This window comes from Schistocerca nitens, chromosome 6, assembly GCF_023898315.1.
Source record: "Schistocerca nitens isolate TAMUIC-IGC-003100 chromosome 6, iqSchNite1.1, whole genome shotgun sequence".
In the NCBI taxonomy this organism is placed as follows: domain Eukaryota; kingdom Metazoa; phylum Arthropoda; class Insecta; order Orthoptera; family Acrididae; genus Schistocerca; species Schistocerca nitens.
Genome location: NC_064619.1, coordinates 622,750,027 through 622,770,718, shown reverse-complemented (window position 1 = coordinate 622,770,718; position 20,692 = coordinate 622,750,027). Strand labels below are relative to the sequence as shown.

At 47.3% G+C, this 20,692-nt stretch overlaps 1 pseudogene; it reads right to left on the bottom strand.

Moving 5' to 3' along the window:
- Window positions 1-238: 238 nt before the first annotated feature.
- Window positions 239-356, bottom strand: LOC126263930 (5S ribosomal RNA; annotated as a pseudogene).
- Between the last annotated feature and the right edge of the window lie 20,336 nt (window positions 357-20,692).

Here is a 20,692-nt window from a genome sequence, read left to right as displayed (position 1 = left end):
AAAATTAAGATAGCACATTCCACATACTAAACTACGCCCGAACAGGTCATGAAGGCCCAACGGTACTGACCGACCACCGTGTCATCCTCAACCCACAGCCGTCTCTTGATACGGATATGCAGGGGCATGTGGTTGCACACCGTTCTCCAGGCCGTGTGTCAGTTTCCGAGACCGGAGCCGCTACTTCTTGATCTAGTAGCTCCTCAGTCTTCCTCACAAGCGCTGAGTGCACACCGCTTGCCAACAGCGCTCGGCAGACTGGATGGTAACCCATCCAAGTGCTAGCCCAGTCCGACAGCGCTTAACTTCGGTGATCTGACGGGAACCCGTGTTACCACTGCGGCAGGGCCGTTGGCCAATCCACATACTGTAGTTATGAATGTAGCCAAGCAAATCCCGAAATTTATGAGATACTTGATTTTATTATTTTTGAATAACAAGATAATTTCACTTGAGTGCAGAATTTCAAAATAGGTGTGCCAGTCGCAGGGATGTAAGTAGATTACATTATAATGTCTTATTTTCACAAAATGTCCCGCTTTGGACTACGGCAAATTAATTTTAGACACCATCCATAAAAAATACAAAAAAGAAAATATTTCCCGCACTACGACTAAAAAACATAGTATTGGTTAAAAGCAGTCTTGGTGGCAATTTTAGATTTTTTTATTTTTCAACTACGCGTTTAGCCTTATTTAGGTACCTTCAGGTTATCTTAATTTGGTATTTCTTAGAAGGATCATTTGGTGTAGCCGCAGGGCATCGTCGAATATGTCAGGCCAACATAGCATGGATTGGAAGAATTTCTTAAAAAAATCGTAAAATCACATTAATGAAAATCTCTCAAGATCAGAATCTGCACGTGTTAGTTATTGTTATTCAAAAACAGACGGAATATGGCAAGTACATTGTGATTTGAGTGCTTAAGTGGATATCGTTAACAAATGATGATTGAACTGTTGGTGCCATGGGTCTGAGCACAGAAATTGACAACCATTCCGGGGACAGGCCATCTACATCTACATGGATACTCTGCAAATCACACTTAAGGGCCTGGCACAGGGTTCATCTAACCACTTTCACCTCATAGCCTTTAAACGGCTCTGTGCCCGTGTTCACTACCTTACCAAACAACGGAAGAAGGAATGTTGGGAGAGATATGTCTCCACCATTGGGTGCCACACGGCACCTTCCCAAGTCTGGGCAAAGATCAAACGTCTTTTCGGGTACCAGGCCCAAACAGCTGTCCCCGGTGTTACCATAAATGGCGAGTTATGTACCGACGCAAACGCGATTGCCGAGCGCTTTCCCCGGCGCTTTGCCCGGCGCTTTGCCCGGCACTTTGCCCGGCGCTTTGCCCGGCACTTTGCCCGGCGCTTTGCCCGGCGCTTTGCCCGGCGCTTTGCCCGGCTCTTTGCCCGGCGCTTTGCCCGGCGCTTTGCCCGGCGCTTTGCCCGGCGCTTTGCCCGGCGCTTTGCCCGGCGCTTTGCCCGGCGCTTTGCCCGGCGCTTTGCCCGGCGCTTTGCCCGGCGCTTTGCCCGGCGCTTTGCCCGGCGCTTTGCCCGGCGCTTTGCCCGGCGCTTTGCCCGGCGCTTTGCCCGGCGCTTTGCCCGGCGCTTTGCCCGGCGCTTTGCCCGGCGCTTTGCCCGGCGCTTTGCCCGGCGCTTTGCCCGGCGCTTTGCCCGGCGCTTTGCCCGGCGCTTTGCCCGGCGCTTTGCCCGGCACTTTGCCCGGCACTTTGCCCGGCACTTTGCCCGGCACTTTGCCCGGCCTCTGCGTCGGAAAATTACCCCCCAGCCTTTCGCACACTCAAACTGCAGCTGGAGGGGAACTTCCTCTCATACCATATAACGCCCCATTTACAGAGTGGGAGCTCCTCAGTGCCCTGCACATCGCCCCGACACAGCTCGTGGGCCTGATCACATCCACAGTCAGGTGATTAAACATCTCTCATCTGACTACAAGCGACATCATCTCGTCGTCTTCAACCGGCTCTGGTGCGATGGCGTCTTTCCACCGCAATAGCGGGAGAGCACCATCATTCCGGTGCTCAAACCCGGTAAAAACCCGCTTGATGTGGATAGCTATCGGTCCACTGTTGCGGTTGAACTGCTTCCTCCCTAAGAGGCACATCAAATACGTCGAAAACTTTGACAATCGTTTTCTAAGAAACGGTCGATTATCTACGGATAGTGCAAGGCACGTGTTTGCTTGTTTGACTCCTCTTCCTCTGAGCTAAGTTGCTAGAAAATCGTGTTATGGCACTTGCCGTGTTCTTCTCGTAAGTCTCGTTACACACAACGTATAGCTACGTGAGTCGTTATTTTTGCGATTTTTTTCTGAAAATAGGGAAACTGTTTGCTGTGCCATTGCCTGACACGGTACACAGTGTGATCTTCGGAGGGCGCTTCACACCAACCAGTAACGACGTGGCACCTCACTCATACCGCGATCAGTCTCCTCCTAGATGGCGCTCATACCAGGAGCTATTTTGTGCTTCCACACAAAACATTGAAATAGCCCATCTATCCACCAGTAGCCTCGTATGTCACTACGGAGAGCGCTGAAACTGGGAACTACGTGATGCATCCGTCAAATGGTTCACAGAATGATATTCATACGACGACTGCAAGATTTAATCGACCGCAAGCCCACAGTCGGCCGTAAATCGCTCAGTTCTCAGTAGTTATCGCCCGAATCCAGTTCTTCGGCTCTACAGTTGCCTACAAGTTATACAGGTCGTTTCTGAAAGGACGTGCAAAAATTTTAACAGGGCGTAGAGGATGCTCCACTGAACAATTTGAGGCAGGGAACCTGGGTTCGGAGAATACGGAGATAAGGAAGTAAACTTGTCTACCGCTTTCTCTAGCATTACTGTTTTCCAGCTTATTTACAACTAAGTAGACGTTTACACGTACTGTGCTGTTTATTTCGTAAACATTCTTAATTTCCTGCAAGGAAACGAGGAGGACGAGTCGTATCTTCCATCTGGACATCTGAATAGCTACCTGTACTTCAGGTTCGTGCAAAGAGTTCTACCTGAGTTATTAAAGAAAGTAGCCTTGACTGTTCGTGAGAGGATGTGGGTACAACATAACTGTGTATCGCCTCACTTCAGTGTGTATGTCCGCAATCATCTCAATGCTGTATCTCCTGGTCGCTGGATTGGAAGAGGAGGTCCTATTCCATAGCCTGCAAGTTCACCTGAACTGAATACCCTTGATTATTTCCTACGGGGATACCTAAAGTCACTTGTGTATGAGACGGCAGTGGATACTGAGATGGAAATTGTTGGCAGAATTTTAGGTGCCTGTCATGTGATCCGAAACACACCAGGAGAGCTTCTGTAAAGTTTCGAAGGTAGGAGACGAGATACTGGCAGAAGTAAAGCTGTGAGTACCGGCCGTGAGTCGTGCTTGGGTAGCTCAGTTGGTAGAGCACTTGCCCGCCCAGGAAGTTTCACACCAGGAATGTTTGTCAGGGTGCGTCGGAATCGTGTTCGCCGATGTCATGCTTGCATGATACAGAGCCGTCAGTTTCAGCACGTTTTGTACACATGGTACATTCATTGTTTCAGTAATGGTATTTGCAGTTAACTAATGTAAATAAAAAAGTACACAGTTATAGGAATAAAATCACATGATCTTAAGCAGGATCCTCCCACCTGACCTTCCCTACCTCAAACTGTTCAGTGGAGCATCCTTCAAGTCCTGTTAAATTTTTGCACGCTCTTACGGAAACACTATATACAGTGCCAACTAGTTCTTGTTTTCGGACAGTTTGCTGTGAGTGTCAAACATTTGTCAAAGTGCTAGTCAAAACGTTTACCTATCGAGAGAGAGTGAACTCAAACCCTCTAAGATAGGTGTCCATAATGAACTTGAATTAGATTACTGAGTGATCATCTCCTGTGTTAGGTTAGCTTAGGTGCAGAACTTTGCTTCAGTGCCTCTATATCTCTGGAACCCAAAGCTGAGTATATTTCTATGTACATTATTTCAGAAAATGATTGCTGTTGTTTCTAATGGGTTGCCTAGTGGTTTTATTTTAGTTCAGAGCTCACCCTGTGAAGAGTTTGCAGTTAGTGTGTAACTTGACCACTGCTTCCTGTTATATGTTGCACACCTACCATAAGTGAAGGAAACACTATTGTATTTGTTGCGAGTGCTTTATTTAGACAGTACCTGCGGCATCGACACATGCCGGTATTTGAAATTTAGAAACTGTGTGTGTTTCTGAGCTACCAGCTGTTTAATGTCTTTTGTGTAGATAACAATAATGAGGTGAGGAAGGGGGGAAACTGTTCTAGGAGACGGTGTCAGTGAATAAAACGGTACGTGCATTCAGGGCAGAAGCTCGGCTTTATTAACAACAGAAGCGTCAATAGGAAGTAGTGCGTGGCGGCGAAACAGAACAGCGGACGGAGGCGCCTCCTCCACTAGAAGCCTGCTGCCTGGTTGGCTGCCGCAGCTGCAAAAGACGAACCATTTCGTTAGTGCTTTGTCTGTCCTCTTCACAGTTTACAGGAAAGAAGTGGAGAGTACGTTAGGAGTACTGGGAAGTACAGCAATGCAGTGCCTTGTTTTCAGTCTTGGCTACCCACTCGTCTCACACACACACACACACACACACACACACACACACACACATATATACACTTTTCCTGCTCTAGCAGTAATATACGTCGCTTGACGAAGTCGTTAGCAGAAATGTAGCGAAATGATGGAAGTTTAGGTAAGCAAGATGCGGAAAGCGGTATGTACGACCCGTGTGTACTGCAGAGTTCGAAATGACGCAAACGAAATGCTTGTTAGTGTGGCATTACTATTTAGAACCGCATGTTATTCAGTTGTAAGGACTGTTGGTGCAAATACATTGGTACTGCTACCTGACAAGGACGTGAGCTGTAAATACTTCATCCATTTTGACCTGTGTTGTAAAAACCGTCACTGCTATTCTAACTAATAATATTACAACGTCTGCATCAGATACAAATTTTTTTCCACTATGCATTTAGACGGTTTGTGGCGATTGCGTAGTGGAAATACTGTAGGAGGAGGAGGAGGAGGAGGAGATTAGTGTTTAACGTCCCGTCGACAACGAGGTCATTAGAGACGGAGCGCAAGCTCGGATTAGGGAAGGACGGGGGAGGAAATCGGCCGTGCCCTTTCAAAGGAACCATCCCGGCATTTGCTTGAAAGTATTTAGGGAAATCGCGGAAAACCTAAATCAGGATGGCCGGAGACGGGATTGAACCGTCGTCCTCCCGAATGCGAGTCCAGTGTTCTAACCACTGCGCCGCCTCGCTCGGTGGAAATACTGTAAGACAGTTTAAACGTTCTTTTGCTTGCGAACGCTGCGAAACTCACCAGCTGCAAGGGCGCGTGCCACATCTACTTCCTCCAGAACTGGAAACGAAAAAGCATAAAAGTTAGCAAGAGTGCACGCATTTACATCGGTAAATAAGAAACATGCAGACTTTTGGATAGCGTCTCGTATCTTGCTGTAATGGTCAGCTTTCCGTGCATACCATTATTTTTACACACTTTGCAAAATAACGAAGCCATTACAGATATAACACACAGAGAAAAAAGTACTGCTCAAACTTACTTTGGCACAGAAATATGTCGATAATGGAGCAATGTAAATATAATACATTTTAAAAATGAAGAAGTAGATAGTAGAAACAGTGGGATATAATTTCCTGTCAACATCTTCATTAGATTTGCATTCTTTCAAAGTGGCCATAGATGCTAGGTACTTTGCCAATCAGCGCCAGTGTCGTACTCACCTACCCCCCGCCCCCAAGCAGCGGCCTGCTCCCAGATGGTGCCAGTGTCGTACTCACCTACCCCGGCCCCCCGCCCCCAAGCAGCGGCCTGCTCCCAGATGGTGCCAGTGTCGTACTCACCTACCCCGGCCCCCCGCCCCCAAGCAGCGGCCTGCTCCCAGATGGTGCCAGTGTCGTACTCACCTACTCCGGCCCCCCGCCCCCAAGCAGCAGCCTGCTCCCAGATGGTGCCAGTGTCGTACTCACCTACCCTGGCCCCCCGCCCCCAAGCAGCGGCCTGCTCCCAGATGGTGCCAGTGTGCACCTCACCTATGTCAGCACCCAGGTAGCACCCTGCCCCAAGCAGCGCCAGAGTTCAACACACCTACTGTAGTCCCCAGTACAACTCACATGCCCCAGCTCCAGGTACTGCACTGCCCCCAGGTAGTTGCATTGTGCATCCAACATGTCCCAGCACCCAGGTAGCGCCCTGTCCCCAGTTAATTCCAGTGTGCAACTCACCTGCCCCAATCCACCTCCCTCAGGCAGCGCCCTCCTGCCCAATCAGTGCCACAGCGAAACTCACCTTACTTGTCCTAAGGTAGCGTCATAGCCCCAGGTAGTGCCAGTGCACGATCACCCGCCCCAGCACCCAGGTAGAGCGCTGTCCCCGGGAAGGGCTAGTGCACATCTCACCTGCTCCAGTCCCCCAGGTAGCGCCTTGCCCCCAGGCAGTGCCAGAGTGCAGCTCACCTGCATCTCCCCCACCTGCCTCCAGGTAACGCCTTCCTCCAGGCACTGTTAACATGCAAATCACCTGCCCCAACCCCCAATAGCACCCTGCCCTTCTATAGTGCCTGTGTGCAACTTACATGTCCCAGCCCCGAGGCAGCACTTTGCCCCTAGTAATTCCAGAATCAACTCACTTGCTTCAGACCATCATATTGTGTCCCACCTCCAGGTAGTGCTAGTGTGCACGTGTTCAGTTCCAGCTCCCAAGTAATATCCTGCCCACATTTAGTACAAGCATGCAATTCGCTTGTACCAGGACCCAGGTAGCATCCAGGTGCCAGGTAGTACCACTGTGCACCTCAGCTGTTTCACCCCCCCCCCCCCCCAGTAGCACCCTGATCCAAAGTAGTGCCACTGTGTAAATCACTTGCCCCAACCCCCAATGTAACAGCAGTGTGCAGCTCACCTGCCCTGGCCCCAGGTAGCACCCTGCCCCAAGGTAGTGTCAGTGTAGACCCCAACACACCTAGCCACAGTTAGCACCACCCCTAGCCCCAGTTAGCACTGTGCCCTCAGCTAATACCAGTGGGCAACTCACCCACCCACCGTCAGTTAATGCCAGTGTGCAGCTCACCTCCAGTAGCTCCCCAGAAAGAGCCCTGCCCCTAGGTGGTGCCAGTGCGCACCTCAACTGCCCACCCCTGTTAGCGCTCTTTTCACAGATGGAGACAATGTGCAGACTCCCCAGTGGTGCCAGTACGCACCTCTCCAGCCCCAGTCCCCAGTAGTGCTCCATCCCCAGCTAGTAGCAGTGTGTCCCGCCCCCAGATGGTGCCAGTCTGCGACTCACCTCCTGATGAAGCTCCCAGGGAACGTGCAGCGGCATTGGCTGCTGCCGCCCTGGCGGCTGCGTTGGCCGCTGCTGCTCTCGCCGCATTCAGCGCTGCTGCACGCTGGGCAGTCTCCAGTCCCACAGCCGAAGCCGACTCCAAGCCTGCAGCATCCGTCATTCCTCGTTGTTGGGATATGCCCTTCACCACATCTCGCATGAAGCTGCCCATTTCTTGGTGTATCGAGTCAGACAGTCTGAGGTGTGTACAAAGAATACTGTAAGTGCAGTGGTCGTGAAGAGATTCTAGCCAGCATGGACTAGACAGGACTGACAAGCTTTAGCAAGGGTCTTCGGTTTATAATCCAATAACCATTTCTGCTGTTCATCTAAAAACAGTTTCTGAGCGAACAACTGTAGGCTCTGGCTCTGAGCACTATGGGACTCAACTGCTGAGGTCATTAGTCCCCTAGAACTTAGAACTAGTTAAACCTAACTAACCTAAGGACATCACAAACATCCATGCCCGAGGCAGGATTCGAACCTGTGACCGTAGCGGTCTTGCAGTTCCAGACTGCAGCGCCCTTAACCGCACGGCCACTTCGGCCGGCGAACAACTGTAGGAGAACTGCATTCCGTGGACATCAGAAGTCGGGTACCTCGCAAAAGGACATTGTTGACAGTGGCACATAAAGTTTCATGTCTTCAATGAGCCAATCAGTACAAGTGGACAATACCTGACTGACTGTGAGTCGCGTTGCCGAAAGAGTACGATTTGGCCTATTCCCAAATGTTGCAAAGCGCCCCGTGTACCGACGGCGCAACGAGGCGATTAATAACCAGTTTGTAGAAATTATACTCCTGGCCCCAGGTGGCTCTGTGACGCCTTGGAGGTGGTTTCATCCCATGACTTTATCTGACACATCCATATTGCTGTTAACACGAGCAGGGTTTGTATTTCAAGATTGTTGGTGACCAACTGCTGCCTTTTCTTCTTCATCTTCATTATGTTTAGGCTGCACACACTCATGTCTTACAAGGGAACCTCCCCATCGCACCCCCATCAGATTTAGTTATAAGTTGGTACAGTGGATAGGCCTTGAAAAACTGAACACAGATCAATCGAGAAAACAGGAAGAAGTTGTGTGGAACTATGAAAAAATAAGCAAAATATACAAACTGGGTAGTCTATGCGCAACATAGGCAACATCAAGGATAATATAAGTTTAGGAGCGCCGTGGTCCCTTGGATAGCGTGAGCAGCTGCGGAACGAGCGGTCCTTCGTTCAAGACTTCCCTCGAGTGAAAAGCTTAATTTTTTATTTTGAATTTACGTGACAAACTCTTATGTTTTCATCACTTTTTTTTGGAGTGATTATCACATCCACAAGAAAACCTAAATCGGGCAAGGTAGAAGAATATTTTTACCCATTCGCCAAGTGTACAAGATAGGTGGGTCGACAACATATTCCTGTCATGTGACGCACATGCCGTCACCATTGTCGTATAGAATATATCAGATGTGTTTTCCTGTGGAGGAATCGGTTGACCTATGACCTTGCGATCAAATGTTTTCGGTTCCCATTGGAGAGGCACGTCCTTTCGTCTACTAATCGCACGGTTTTGCGGTGCGGTCGCAAAACACAGACACTAAACTTATTACAGTGAACAAATACGTCAATGAACGAACGGACAGATCATAACTTTGCGAAAATAAGGAAAGTAAACTTTTCACTCGAGGGAAGACTTGAACTAAGGACCTCTCGTGCCGCATCGGCTCACGCTGACCACAGGACCACGGCGCTCGTGAGCTCACACCATCCGTGATGTTGCGTATCTTGCGCATGGACTACTGAGTTTGTATATTTTGTTTATTTTTTCATAGTTCCACACTTCTTCCTGTTTTCTCGATTGATCTGTGTTCAGTTTTTCAAGGCCTATCCACTGTGCCAACTTATAATTAAATCTGACGGGGGTGCGATGGGGACGTTCCCTTGTTAGAAAATGGCAGAAACCCTGTTCACAAGGCTGCATGGATATGTTTCTGATTTGGGCACCCTATCGCCTTTGAATGGTTCATTAAATCACCATATCTTAATCCTGTATACAACATCTGAGACTATTTGGAACTCTGAGTTTGTTTAATGTGGTTAAAGAATATTTACCTATTATCACATCTCATCAGTGTACACACAAACGGTTAAATGAAGACATGGTCGTTGAATGTGCACAGGGTGAGAAGGAAAAAAGATATTTTTTTGTGACCAGGGGGATGTGGCCTGGTTTAGAACTGCTGTGGACAGTAAAATGTAGTGTTGCTTCACTATAAAGTCGCTTGCACTTTGGTTTCGCACAGATGCCGACACCGAGTTTTGGAACATACGCAGGAGCTGAGGGCAGGCAGGACTGTGTTCTTCAGCACTGAATCCGTAACTGACACAGAGCAGGAAAGCGTAAATTGCAGCTACGCTGTGGCCAGTAGCAGGTCTACATATGGTTGAGTTGCAGGGAGCAAGCGAATTATGAGTGGCAGTCAAATGAAAACAGAACATCTACCACAACGGGACCATGGATGGTTCCAGCGAAAAGTGATCACCATATATGTTATTTATCCCAGTGGGAGACGAGACGGTCAGTTCCTGTTTCGTAGAACGCGGTCGACCGCTGACGGCTCCACAGTCCGCAGCTCGTGGTCGTGCGGTAGCGTTCTCGCTTCCCGCGCACGGGTTCCTGGGTTCGATTCCCGGCGGGGTCAGCGATTTTTTTCTGCCTCGTGATGACTGGGTGCTGTGTGATGTCCTTAGGTTAGATAGGTTTAAGTAGTTCTAAGTTCTAGGGGACTGATGACCATAGATGTTCAGTCCCATAGTGCTCAGAGCCATTTGAACCATTTTTGAACGGATCCACAACCGTCTTGGACAGACGTTCACATAAGTCTTCTCTCAGGCCGCTAAAGAAGTGAAAATCACACGACTAAAGATACGAGCTGTATGGAGGATGTTGCAGTGTTTTCCCAACCAAACAGTAACCTTCGTCCCATTGGCAGTATGGTGGCGGTCGTTAATGTGCAACAGGATGATTCCATCCCACAGTATTTCGAGAGCATGAGGGAAAACGGGAAAGCCAACACTGGAAACGTCCCGCATCTGCCTCAGCAAATAAATCCGCCGCCGGGGCCCAACATTTGGACAGCACCAAGAACTGTTCTGACTCTCCAGAACTTCTAGTGTGCCAGCCTATTCGTTGCTGTCCACCACCACCAACACTCACGCCATTTTTGAATGTTACTACAGCAGCTAACATCAAACTTGTAGTCTACTTAGTTACGCATTCCGTTCTACACTGTTCAAAACCATTACAGGAATGCATGTATCAACGTTCGGTATGTTAAATCTGTTTTGATATAGGCTGTACCTGTGGTCTTATTGCGTGGATTGAGAGCTTCGCTTTCAGTGTAGGCAACAATTAAAATCTTTCACCTCCTATTCGCTGCGTTGTGTATACATGTCACCCCTTAGAAGGGAAGTGAGTTCCGGTGACCCGTTTTCTAGTGTGTTACACAGGTGTACATTGTATTCAACCAAGCACATACAATGCTACATTTTAATGTAATGCAAGTTACATGGGCGGGGTGTTTGATCAAAAAAGGATGGGCTTTCGGTTGTGTTACTGCACATGCTAATATTTCTATATGTGTCACCCATAGGTTGTGGACACGCTACAGAGAGACAGATCAGTACAGAAGGCGAGTTGGGCAAGGTCACCAACTTACTACAACCCGCACGTGAAGATCAGTACCTGGCCATCCGTGCGTTGCGGCGTCGTACGAGAACAGCCAGAGCATTGCAAGTCGATCAACGGGCACTGGAGCCGCTGTGTCCGAGCAGACTGTAATGAACAGAATCCATTCCGCTCGAGCACCACGCTTGACATGACAACATGTTGCAGGACGCCTTTAGTTGTGCCGTTCCCATGTCAACTGACAACTTCATCACTGGTGAAATGAATTGGAGCCGAGCGACCGCTACGGTCGCAGGTTCGAATCCTGCCTCGGGCACGGATGTGTGTGATGTCCTTAGGTTAGTTAGGTTTAATTAGTTCTAAGTTCTAGGCGACTGATGGCCTCAGAAGTTAAGTCGCATAGTGCTCAGAGCCATTTGAACCATTTTTGAAATGAATTACTCACGGACGAGTCCAGGAAGCCTCTCAGTAACTGATAGCCGTCTTCGTGTTCAGAGAGCCGCAGTGGGCAGTACGTCCCAAATGTTGTCAAAGTAATCGACAGTTCTTTCAAGGATCTGTGATGATGTGGGGCCCTTCAATGTTGTCAGCCATACGGGTCTTGTAGTTAGCCAAGTTCGCCTTACAGCTAGGCTGTAAATCGAATAGATCTGTTGGACCACTTGATGACTGCTGCCTATGGTGGTAGCTCTAAATTCCTTCTCATGCTAGGATCTGTGTGGCGGGTGTCAGCAGGACTGTCTTGAGAAGCCTGGACATTGTAGTAATGGAATGGCTGGCGGTGAGTCCCGACCTAAACCCCAGCGTGCGTATGTGGGACAGGCTTGACAGACGTGTTCGTGGTCGTCCAGTTCCACCACACTTTCTCCAAGAACTCTCATGAGCTCTCCTTGAAGAATGGAATCTACACCAGAGGGTGACCTCCACAGATATAAACAGCATGCCACGTAGGTGTCAGGCAGTGATAAACGCTCACGGTGGGTATGCACGTCATTGGAGCTCTCAAAGTGCAATGAAAAGCCCCCAGGATAACGTGGTAGACATTTCAGTTAGATTTACGTAAACGACTGAGGCTGCAATGATGAGTTGCTGCGTGCTTAACTTGTGAAAGATAGGTGGTATAATTTGGTAACATACCGAGTCCTCAGTGGAGTATAACTCTTGAGCCGTGCATTACGGTACTCACCTACTGGGGCGCCGGAGAGACCCAAGCTGGCTGCCTGGAAGGCTCTGGCGATGGCTGCTGCTCGCGCAGCCTCGGCTTCACTCGTGGCTCCCGACATGTGGGGCTGGAAAACAGACACACACTCAACTACCGCTCAACAAGGAACGGCATGGCGTTTGAGAAGACTCAATCCATTATGGAGCCGATAATCTTTGCGCCCTCTGGCTGGGGTAAGAAAACAGCTGAGCGCGAAGCGGGAATTTCAAAAGGAACGCGCCACAGACAAGGAGGTAACGCAGAGAACCAACTGTGACAATGCATATGATGGCAAATTGATCTAAGAGTACATCCCAGGATCACATCCATAGGAGACTAATACACTGCTGTCCACCTCTTAGGCTTACACAAACAGTTATTCAGCTTGGCGTTGACTGACAGAGTTGCTGGACTTCCTCCTCAGGGATATTGTCCCAGTGGCCGAGCGGTTCTAGGTACTACAGCCTGGAACCTCGCGACCGCTACGGTCGCAGTTTCGAATCCTGCCTCGGGCATGGATGTGTGTGATGTCCTTAGGTTAGTTAGGTTAAAGTAGTTCTAAGTTCTAGGGGACTGATGACCTTAGAAGTTAAGTCCCATAGTGCTCAGAGCCATTTGAACCATATCGTCCCAAATGCTGTTCAAGTGATGCGTTACATCGCCAAAATTCCGAGATGGTTGAAGGGCCCTACCCATAATGATCCAAACGTATTCAATTCGCGTGCGATCCATCGACCTTTTTGGTCAAGGTAGGGTTACGCAACCTCGAAGACAAGCTGTAGGAGCTCTAGCCTGTGAGAATGGGTATTATCTTGATGAAATATAAGCCCGGGATGGCTTGCCATGGACGGCAACCAAACGAGGCCTAGAATATTGTCGACGTACAACTGTCAGCGAGTGGTAACCAATGCGGTCCTGCTATGAAAAGAAGTGCCAACCCAGACCACCACTCGTGGTTGTCGGGTTCTATGGTTGGACGCCAGTCAGGTTGGTATCCCGCCGCTGTCCGGAACGTTTCCAGACACGTCTTGGGCCTGGGGCGGAAAATGGTCTTCATTGGCGACTCCCGCTTTCGGTTGAGCCCCGAAGACCAGCGATGACGTGTGTCGAGATGTCTCGGGCAGCAGTGGGATACCAACCTGTCACCCGCATTACCGTCCGACAGTCAGGAGTGATGGTCTGGGGTGCCACTTCTTTTCATAGAAAGACCCCGTCGCTTGTCATCCGCGACACCCTTACAACAAACAAGTATGTCGACGACCTTCTACGCCTTGTTTTGTTGCCGTTAATGGCAAGCAATCCAGAGATTACATTTCATGAAGATATTACTCGCCTACACTCGGCGAGAATTTCCGTTGCTTATCTTCGTGCTTGCCAGAACCTAACTTGTCAGCAAGGTCACCGGATCTCTCTCCAACTGAGAACGTTTCGGTCATTATGGGAAGGGCCCTCTAAACAGTTTGGAATTTCGACGATCTAACGCGCCAGTTCTACAGAATTTGGTACGATTTTCCTCAGAAGGACATCCAGCAAATCTATCAATGAAGGCACTGGCGAGTAACTGCTTGCATAAGCAGCAAAGGTTGACCGACGCGTTATTGACTTGCTCAATTTTTGAAGGTCTTCCTCTTATCGTCCAATTTTTCTGAAAGTGAAAACAGCTGTTTGTTTGCATATGTAAGTTATATATATATATAGCGATTTCCGTCCCGTTCGTGTGATTCCTTCGAGGTATGTCGTTCGTTTTTCTCTTAGAGTGAATTTGTATATTCCAAGCTTTTAGTTAAAATTTATCTGCAGTTGGATAGGAGGGCAATTGCAGCACATCGCTTCATGTTGAAAAGACCTGTCTTTAACGTCTTCGCTGGGAAAGAGAACTGTAGCTCATTAATGGACTACTGGCAGTGTTACAGTGGAGATTTAAATCTGTCTTCCCACATTTCAAAAAAATTGGTTTTTTAAACTGTGATAAATTTAGGACTGGCAATGAGATAACAAATGAGAAACGAAGGAAATCATTGAAAAAAAGTCATGAACTGATATGCAGGAGATGCAGGCAGCAAGAGGGAATCTAAGCAAAACGAAAGAAAACCTACGACATTTCTTCCGTTCATAGCCCCTCTGCACCCTAGTTTCCAGCAGAATCTGACGTCAGAGGAGGGTCATAGTGAAGAAGGTAAGTTACACGTTGCTGAAGATGGGTAAACCAGCACCTCCAGGTCTGGAAACGAAGGATGCACTGTGCTTCTGTAAATGTTTGTATCTACTGCCCATATAACAAATTTGCTTAAAAAATTCTTGCAACGTAAGTGTGTAACGTGGACATGGTCCAGGTTCCTCAAAATACCAGTTGCTCCACAGTAAGGATCAGATCGTTCTTCAGCCGAAGTAACCTCTGAAAGACAAATTTCGGCATAGTTACAGTTTTCTAGTGTTAATAATATTCTAAAAACTGCTAAATCTGTGTTCTCAAATAATTTATTTGGATTATTTCCAATAAACAAAGAAAGGAGAGTAGCTTTTGTTGTGGATTGGCAAGACAGCCAACCCACTATAAGGAAGCAGAAAGGCACGCGTTTAAACTCACGCAGGCTGGCGTGAGGTCTGGAACAGGACAAGGAATTGAGACTAGCAAAAAAACGTACGTATCTTCTGGAATACTTAACTTTAATCCATAATTGGTGAACATCGCTCTTGACGGTACGTGTTTTACAGCATCAATAGTAACTGGTAATGGCGCCTTGCTAGGTCGTAGCAAATGACGTAGCTGAAGGCTATGCTAACTATCGTGTCGGCAAATGAGAGCGTAATTTGTCAGTGAACCATCGCTAGCAAAGTCGGCTGTACAACTAGGGCGAGTGCTAGGGAGTCTAGACTAGACCTGCCGTGTGGCGGCGCTCGGTCTGCGATCACTGATAGTGGCGACATGCGGGTCCGACGTATACTAACGGACCGCGGCCGATTTAAAGGCTACCACCTAGCAAGTGTGGTGTCTGGCGGTGACACCACAGCTTTAGCATTGGAGTCTTACCTACCATACATTTGTCGCAAATTTCGCGCCCAGCGCAGAGTCCCAAGAACGAACCCGCAAAACTGCACACGTATATCCTTAACGTAGGATTGCTGCAGAATTCGTGAGAAATTCTGATTTCGAGTATAATAAACGTACTTGAGAGAGAAAAGCTTCGACCCACAAATCAACACAGGCTAAATTTTAATTGCCCTTTTCTCACACGATATCCTGCGAAACATGAGTGAGGAGAAACGGGCAAATTCAATACTCCTAGCTTTCCTGAAAGCGTTTGACACAGGTCCACAATGCAGACTGTTAACCGAGGTCTCAGCATAAGGACTAGGTTCTTAGATATGTGAGTGGCTCGTATACTTTTTAAGTAGTTGATGATGGTTGGTTGATTTTGGGGAAGGAGACCAGACAGCGAGGTCATCGGTCTCATCGGATTAGGGAAGGAATTCGGCCGTGCCCTTTCAGAGGAACCATCCCGGCATTTGCCTGGAGTGATTTAGGGAAATCACGGAAAACCTAAATCAGGATGGCCGGACGCGGGATTGAACCGTCGTCCTCCCGAATGCGAGTCCAGTGTCTAACCACTGCGCCACCTCGCTCGGTCCTTTTTAGTAGTAGGAGACAGTACGTTGTCCTGGAGAATGAGTGTTCATGAGGGACAAATGTAACGCCAGGAGTGTCCAGGGAAGTGTAATAGGACCGCTCTTGCTCTCTGTACGTACAAACGATCTGACAGCTAGGGAGAGCAGCAATCTGCGACTATTTGCTGATGACACAGTAGTGTTTGGGAAAATGTCATCGTTGCGTGACTGTAGAGAGATACACGAATACTTGGACTCTGTATTTGCTCTGATGAATGCTCTAAATACGGAAAAATGAAATTTAATGTAAACGAGTAGCAAAAACAGTCCTGTAATCAGCACTGCTTGACATAGTCATGGTGATTCAATATCTAGATGTAACGCTGGAATGTGACATGAAAAGGAATGAGTACCTGATAGGTTGTAGCAACCTTGACACTGGTTTATTGGGAGAATTGTAGGAAAGTGTAGCTCATCTACAAAGCAGCCTGCATACAGAACACCAGTGCGACTCATTCCTGAGCACTCCTCGAGTGTTTGCGAACCCCCAACAGGTCGAATTAAAGGAAGACATCGAAGCAATTCAGTGGCGTACTGCTAGATTTGTTGCCAGGGGGTTCGATCAACAGGCGAGTGTTACGGAAATGCTCCGTGAAATCAAATTCGAATCCCTGGAGGAGAGAAGACCTCTTTCTACGAAACACTTTAAGGGGGGACGTTGATGAAATTGTCCAAAAATGTCTACTTTCGATTTATTTTTTGCTTGTTAGTACAACCCATGGACAATAGGTTCCCAAAGCTTCAATGTTAAAATTGCATCCGAAGTGCTTGAAAATTAATTAAAAGTGTGACGCGGCCTCCCTGCCACGCCCACGTTCTGAAGCAGCACTTCAATATCAGCTCAGAACGATTCTGTGTTTTACTTTCAACCAAACGTGTGCGAGATACATGTAGAAGGCTGTGATACATACTCTTTGGTTTTATAGATCATCTTTGGCCGATCCTGTACTTCTCAAAAACTGCGTTCGTGGCAAATTCCAAAATCCAAATGAGTCTATAAATTCACTCATATGGTAACGATGCCCTAAAAACACATTTGCATCTGATACAGTTGCCAGAATTGCAACTTATGATGCAGTTATTGTATTTAATGATGGAAACGTTGGGAGGATGAAAGTATTAGAAAGAATGGGCTTCAAGATAGGAAATTTTACTCAAGCCATCCTGCAAAAAATTGATTTAGAGCACGTCTCTGGAACTGAAAAGTCAGTTGAAGACCTGGTAAACGAAAGAAGACAGACAATAAGAAACCAGAAGAGAAGCCTTAAAGGGAAAGACGACCCAGAGTACAAATGTGGTGCCTTCTGAAGAAGTGACGTAAGTAAAAACGTTAAGTTGAATTTTAAATTGCGTTTCCTGAAAAGTTTGTTTTTTGAAGTTTATGTACCTTTTCATTAGTTTCTATGCATGCAAGAATTATGAAATTTTGTACACAGATTTCTGTAAATCTAATAAGAGTTGTCTGAAGAGCAAATTTTGAAATTCTGATTACAAGCTGAGATATGGGGCAAAGTGGTTGGAAATTTGCATGAATTTAAAATTGTACTTCCGGAATTACAATTTAAAAATTATGAAAATTCTCCTATTTGGCCTATACCAAAAACCTCATGAGAGAATTTTACAACGTATAAAGAGATGAAACAGAGAAATTTTTGTAGAAATTTCTTGGATACTTTCTGAGAAAAAGGAACATACATTATTACTTGAAAATAAAACAAATTTCATTCAAAAAAAGTTGAATATATATAATCAAAGGATTTTACATGTAAATGTGTTACTTTCATGTAAAGCGTGGTACAAAATTTCATTGCCATATCTCCAAAACTGTGGATTTGGTGCATTTTTGAAATAGAGTGTGTGTTTCATCAACGTCCCCCGCTTAACTTCGGTGATCTGACGGGAACCCCTGTTACCACGGCGGCAAAGCCGTTAGTGTACAGACAGTCGTTTTTCGCTCTTTCCATTTGCGAGTGGAACAGGGATGGGCCGTGGTACAAGGTATCCTCCACCACGCACCGTGTATGTAGATGTGGTAAAGTACATACGAGCGATTATCTCGAAAGTCTGCACATTGACAGGGCCATTTTTTTTTCTACTCAACGGTCCGAGTGACCTTTCAAGCTGTAGATGAAAGGTCGCCACAAACGTGGATAATTTTCGTAAAGAGTCCACTCGACACCTTGCACTTTGTGAACAGAAGGCCGGCCTTTGTCTGCTGCTGCGTGGTGCTCAGATGAGCTGCTCATGCGTGGTGTGTGGTACTCACGTGGCACAGGGCGACGGCCAGGGAGGCGAGGACGACGACGACCTGGATGGCCTGCATGGTGGTTGGTGGAGCAGGTAGCGCTGTTGTCCTCTGGAGCGAGAGCTGCCCTGGACGAGCAGCGCGAGGCTATTTAAACCGGTAACGGCGCGCGATCGGAGCCGACGTATCGTAAATCGGAACGTCTAAGTGCCGCTCATTAATGCCAGCCAGTGCAGATAAGACAGCGTTTACGCCACCTTACTGTCCACTTTGAACGAAATACGCTAATCAGGCCGACGTTAATCCTCCTACCGTTTCTGAGCTCGTGCAATCAAAGATGTCTTCGTTGCTTGCCGCGGATGAGCCTTTGTCCTTGAAAGAACAAACTTCCACTGGATAAAAGGAACCTCTCCCTTGTCTTCATGTGTTTCAAAATTTAGAAAATATTTGCTCACAAAATAAAACTAGTCTAGTCTTCAGTCTTATCGAATCCTTACTACTGTGATGTAGTTCAGCACATCAAAAAATACAACTTAAGACGACTTGAGCTGAACTTCAGACGAGTTGAGCTGACTAAGAACGTGTTTTGAGATTCTCCCTCTCTCTCTCTCTCTCTCTCTCTCTCTCTCACACACACACACACACAGAGAGAGAGAGAGAGAGAGAGAGAGAGAGAGAGAGAGAGACAGACAGACAGAGAGAGAGAGAGAGAGAGAGACAGAGAGAGAGAGAGAGAGAGAGGGGGGGGGGGACAGAGAGACACGTTGGTTTGCGCAGAACGGTGAAACATTTAAAATTACGCACAGTACAAACTAGAGTTCTAAAACAATAGGCTACCGTAGACAATCGTAAGTAAGCATAAACTACGGTAGTTTTGAAACTTCCTGGCAGATTAAAACTGTGTGCCCGACCGAGACTCGAACTCGGGACCTTTGCCTTTCGCGGGCAAGTGCTCTACCAACAGTGCTTCCCAAGCACGACTCACGCCCCGTCCTCACAGCTTTACTTCTGCCAGTACCTCGTCTCCTACCTTCCAAGCTTTACAGAAGCTCTCCTGCGAACCTTTCAGAACCAGCACTCCTGAAAGAAAGGATATTGCGGAGACATGGCTTAGCCACCGCCTGGGGGATGTTTCCAGAAAGAGATTTTCACTGTCTCCGCAATATCCTTTCTTTCAAGAGTCCTAGTTCTGCAAGGTTCGCAGGAGAGCTTCTGTAAAGTTTGGATGGTAGGAGACGAGGTACTGGCAGAAGTTAAGCTTTGAGGAGGGGGCGTGAGTCGTGCTTGGGTAGCTCTGTTGGTAAAGGACTTTCCCGAGAAAGGCAAAGGTCCCGAGTTCAAGTCTCGGTCCGGCACACAGTTTTAATCTGCGAGGAAATTTAATATCAGCGCACAGTCCGCTGCAGAGTGAAAATCTCATTCTACGGCTGTTTTCTTAGTAGCTTTGGTCAGTCAAAATCGTGTAAGAGTTTGCATATCATGAATATCCGAACTCAATACTTTAACCTTAACGCAACCCCCCCCCCCCCCCCCGGAAAAAAATGTCAAGAGGTGTTATGTATTATGATGAACGTGGTAGCCATGATGTTGGACCGTCTTTATCAACCGATCTGTCCTGGAAGGTTTCATCAAAGAACTGGACAACAAATAACCCCCTAGCGTGGCGATGCCTCATCTTATTGAAACAATACCCACGGTGCAAAAGGAAATGAAATACCGTTCAGAACCCACGTGGAACTGCGTCCATAAATAATTTCAGGAGCAAATGCACCATCTGCAACAAACCGCCCAGCTGCATCCAGCATAATTCTCCAGAAATAAATTTCTGTAATCCCCCTAGATAATGAAATAGGAACGTTACAACATGTAAACCATCGAGAGCTTCAATGATGCCTTAAAAGCAGCATAATCAACAAGATGAAGTCAAAAATTAGTGAACTGCCAAATGACGTAACCTTCATTGAACCCCATTTTACACATCTCCACATATTCCTCGTACAATATAGTCGTATAGAAAAATCAGTTTAAGTAAATCCAGCAACTAGGGTGTTATCCAGTGCAATACACCAACAAAATACAAGCAAAGCTAAATGAAAATAACTGGGAAGACCGGAAAAGGATATGAGCAAATATCCACAGCACACTGAACATCTAAAAGGCAGAATGTATGTGGCACAGAATACCATAAACAGCAAACCGTAAAGGGGCAGTCAAATGAAAACAAGAATGTTGGAAAAAAGTAAATATGCTGTTTATTATTTCAAAGGTAATCTAAATATCTGTTAATTCATTTATCCCATTATCAGACAAGACGGTCAAGCATTCGTGGAAAAATGTTTGCGGTTGCCTGCGGAACCATTATTGTATCGAGGTGGGGCACACCCCTCCGTCCGATGGAGCCGACAGCCACGAATATCTTTCTTCAGGGATCCAAAAATCTCGCAAGGGGAGAGACCGGGACTGAGTGGACGATGGCTAAGCGCTTCCCAGCGAAACTTCAGCAACGTAG